Source organism: Limulus polyphemus, unplaced genomic scaffold (assembly GCF_000517525.1).
Source record: "Limulus polyphemus unplaced genomic scaffold, Limulus_polyphemus-2.1.2 Scaffold10438, whole genome shotgun sequence".
NCBI classification, from domain to species: Eukaryota; Metazoa; Arthropoda; class Merostomata; order Xiphosura; family Limulidae; genus Limulus; species Limulus polyphemus.
This window is the reverse complement of record NW_013676048.1, coordinates 15,105-20,073: the sequence shown is the minus strand read 5'-3', so window position 1 is coordinate 20,073 and position 4,969 is coordinate 15,105.

The following is a 4,969-nucleotide window of genomic DNA, read 5'->3' as shown; positions in this document are numbered from 1 at the left end:
TTACATATGTAATTAAAAACGGGTGTTGGCATCTAAGTTCTAACGACTAGTGTAGGAAATATTTTCGTAATGACAAAGTTTGCATAAGATGTCAATATGATTTACCAGTTGAAGAGCTAAACCTTACTAAAGAAAACGCTTATAAGTAAACCTGTAATAAAGGTAAAATAGTATTTTAGGATATCAATGTACAGCTTTAATGACAAATAACAAATTTTAATTGGATCCACGTAAACAATAGATATTATCTGACAGGTTCAAAGGCTTAGTATCCAATTAGTAGGCCTAATTAGGTCTAACACTAAGCTCAGATATATTCTGTGGCCTGTAGGCTTTAGCGTAGGTGTATGATTTTGGTAGGTTTAGATTATAGATCTCATTAGTGAACATTAAAATCAATCTGACCATAACCGCAAATATTTTAAGACGCATAAAACAAGTTCCAAGCTGAGTAAATCAAAATACTGGAGTTTTACATCCCACTTTGATTGTTGTTTAATTCAAAAATTAGGTAAGGCAATCAGATAACAATATATTTCTTACAAATTAGTGTAATTAATTTAAATATTTAGGCCACTTACTCACACTGTTTATAAAGTTTATATGGCCTCACTGTCTTGAATGTTAAGGTTTTTAAGAAAGCCAGGGTCTAAGGACTAACGTTAAAATTTATTGTAAATTCAAATAAGGTAGATGTTCCCATAAATAATGTCGCGTCAAATAAATAAATTTAGAAGATTGTTATTTATTTAAATTTTATTTCAGGCCTTTATGGTAAAAATCCAAATAATACAAAGTTAAAACTTAATGCGTTACAATAAATTTTAAGTTGTATCTCTTTTAAAATTTGATATGGAAATATAATTTAATACTAACAATATTTCTTGAAGCTATTTTTTTAAAGTTTCTGTCAGTTTTTAAAGTCCTGAGTGTGTATCAAGTGGGTGACAAAAATAGATAAATAAATAATGGCAGATATGCGGTCCAAACTTTAATTGATTACTGTTATTTAAAATTTTAATTACTGCTATTTTAAACTGCTCGATCAGTAATTCTTATAAAGTATGGACTTTTTGAGGAATAAAATTCACATGCTTTTACTTTTTACAACACTTACGAGTGGTTCCTTTAGTAACTACGGTTGTCTTAAAATCATAAATATTTATGATTTTAACTTTACACACAAGTGCCAAAATATTATAAGCACGGTTGTCTTGTTGCGGATTACTTGCTTTTTTCCATGGTAATGATTAGTAATTTCCATTTTTGATTTTTTTTTTTTCATGCAGTTCTTTGGCAACACTATAAACTCAAGTCAGAAAATATTTTCAAAGAGAGAAAAAGTTATTTTCGTATAAGTTTATTTTTTGTTTTAGGCTCAAACTACACAATGGGTATTTGTCTTTTAATTTAGCCACTTGGGGTATCGAAACCCGATGTTTATTGTTCCTTATATTTTTTGTAAAGCGAAATTTATTGGATACATAATATGAAAAAAATCTGCTTCTAAATGTAAAACATGGTTTGCATTTATAGTGTATAATTCCTGAGTATTGCCTATATTGTTGTATGATTTAAATTATTTTGATACAATTTTATAAGACGAACATTTTTCTTTGTTTGTGGTTAAGCACAAAACTAGACAATGGGCTATCTGGGCTTTGTCCACCACGGGTATCGAAGCCCGGTTTTTAGTGTTGTAAGTCCGCAGACATACCGCTGTGCCACTGGGGGGCTAAGACGAAGAAATTAAGCTTTTTAGGCTTGACAGAAGTAAACGATCTCTCATTATAGACAAACTTTTGTTTTATTTTCGTAGTAATTCTCTTAATTAGTTCATTCGTGGACTCAAAACAAGTATTTCAGATATGATTTTAACTGCTATATAGGTTTTATACCCAGCTGACGAGTTTGGTATAGAACAAAATACTTCCTGGATAGTGACTTGTCTGACAGATGAAAGATAGGTCTGAATTCTGGTCTTATTTTTACACAAACGTAATTCATCATCCCTAATAGACTAATTAGAGGAATCTGAGAAAAATACATTTTTAGTCGAAGTGATTTTAATCTTTACGTTATATGTAAATTTTTGATTATTTGTTTTTACTTTTTTATGATTATCAGTTTAATGGCTTAAATCTGAAGACTATATATATCGAGGCAAAATGTTCGATACTTACAATGAGCTTCGTAACTGCTCTTGTTAGCACGATTCACCACATTGTCAGACTAGCCGATTTCCTTTATCTAATTGTTACATTATATCATTGGTAGCTTGGTATTCCAAGAATAAACTTTATCTTTGCAGCATGTAAGATTCTCGATCAATACTTGGAAGAATAGGTTAGTGATATTGTTACGTCTCCGTTTGTTAATTAACTTTCCGTAACTTCGTTCCGATGAAACTTTAGCGACACAAGTCCTTATTTGATTGTTGAAATTAAGTGTATCGTAAAGTTATATTCGGAAAGAATAAACCAGTTTTATTACGCTAAAACAAACGCTATAACAACGAACGTGCTCAATAATACTCTTTGACTGCAGATCAATTACTCACTGTCTACACACACATTATTGTCCCGTCATGTTGTCACCCTCTTTTATATACCAGACTACCCTATATCTAGTAAATGCTAGAGCATTCGCCAAGGTACAGGATAGTTCTAGAAACGTGGCGTGACACTAGTCATGTGACTTCGCTGAAGCAACAATATATATATATATAGAGAGAGAGAGAGAGCCTTTTACCAGCTCCAAGAGATTGATGAAATCAATTTTGTGAGAAAAGCAATGAAGATTTTATATTTGTTGGTGTGCTAATTATTGGTGAATAGAGCTTTATTTTTCTTGGACAAACAGGTTTGATGTTTTGTTGAGTATATTTGATTAAATGTCACTGGAAGTTTCAATGATTTTCATTTTTGCAGTTTTCCTAAGCTCAAATGAGAAAGAAACTGTAGTCTATTGTCTGCGGAACTAGAGCATTTAGCCTAGGCTACTTAGGCCCTTAGGGAAGTTAGGTTAAGCTTTGCAATACACCCTTTTTTCTAGAAGTCCTAGGCTATAACATGTAGGCCTAAGTCTAGAACAAAGTGCAATGCTAATTAAGTGATTGATGACATATGCCTTACAGTGTTACAGTAACAGCTAGGTCTAAGTTTGCACTAGTTATGACTTGGAAACTGGAGTCTAATTGTTGGTTGGCTAACCTGCACCAGGGAATGTAATTTGTAATATTATTAGGCCATAGACTATCAGTAAACTAACTTGAAATTTCTCATGCATTGCATTTCAGTTCCATTGGGCTACTACAGTATTCATCTTGCAGTAAAAGATTTGAATTATGCACATTAAGACATAAATTTTATCTCAGTTTAGTACAGTATAACGAGAGTTAAGCCTCTCCAGTAAGACGTGACATCGTAACCAAAAGTTAATGTTTGCTCATTCCAAATGGACCTAAAAAGGTGCCATGTGGGTGTGTGTCAGCTGTGGGCCAATCAAAAACAGTTACCCAGATGGCCAAACTTTTTCTCTATATAGCTTTGCTTAAACCAAGTAACTAACGTCTTGTAAATTTTCCACAACTTATTCTCCGTGAACTAGTTTGAAGAAAGCCATTAAAAATGGAATGTTAATATAGAATATTCTTGCTTCTAACTACCATTTTTATATGCAATTCCGAAATTACATAATACTCCTATCGTGTTCAGGTTTATTACCAATTCTTTAAATACAGTAACTCTATAGTACATAATAGTAATTTGGATATCTTATTTGAAAAAAATAAAATTACTGTCTACAAGTGATTCAAATCATTATTTTTGGACCTTCAAAAAACCATATTCTGGTTCTGCATTGCTTAAATCATTTAAACTTTTTACGAACAGTCAACTCTGTTATTACGTATGATTTCACTACTTTATATACAAAAGTAGATCTGAAAGATTTAATTAGGGTTCTTAAGGACCTATTTGATAAATTTATAGATGTAGAAATAATTATTTCACAACATAAATTCACCAAATATCAAAGTAAAAATATACTTACTTTTTGTACTTATAATAGTTATTGTCAGAGTTTTAAGTATATGTGGGCTAATGATTCTTCTACAGTAGTTGTCTGTGGCTTATTGGTGATATATTTAACAATAAGTGGACAGCAAACATTCCACTTGTTTTAAAATAATATATTCAAAACAAGTCAAACATATTGTAATGTCTCTGTCTGCAATTCAATTGTCTCCCGTCACTTCTCGCCAGTCTTATATATTATAAAACGCGAGTCTAGCAAGCGCTCGAGCCTTCAGGAACTTTCTAGATGCTTATTACGTTGTTACGTCTCCGTTGGTTAGTTAATTTTCCCTAAAAATTCTTTCCGATGAAACTTTAGCGACACAAGTGCTTTCTTAAATAAAACTGGTTTATTCTTTCTGAATACAACTTTGCGATACACTTAATTTCCACAGTCGCGCTATAACAAACGCTATTATTCACAACGAACGTCTCACGTGCTCGACTCAACTGTCAATTACTCATTACATTGCCTCGCCGTCAGTTCTTACCCTTTTATATATACAAGACTACCGCATATCTAGTAGGCTCTCAATATTTCAGGAAGGGACGTGAACGTTCCAGAAGATGACGTGTTACTAGCGTCACGTGACATCCGCTGTCTTAACACTGCCGCTTCATTGATATTGTTCATCCCGAACAATAGCCACTTACATTAAACCAATAAACAATAACTTAATTAAATGTACAGAATTTACAAACACAAAATTAAAATTCAACGAAACTTTAGCGACACAAGACCTTTCTTAAATAAAATTGGTTTATTCTTTCCGAATACAACTTAACGATACACTAACTTTCAACAGTCGCTCTATAACAAACGCTATAATTTTCAACGAACGTCTCGCGTGCCCAACGATATTCTCTCTGTCAGCATACATTCAATTACTCAT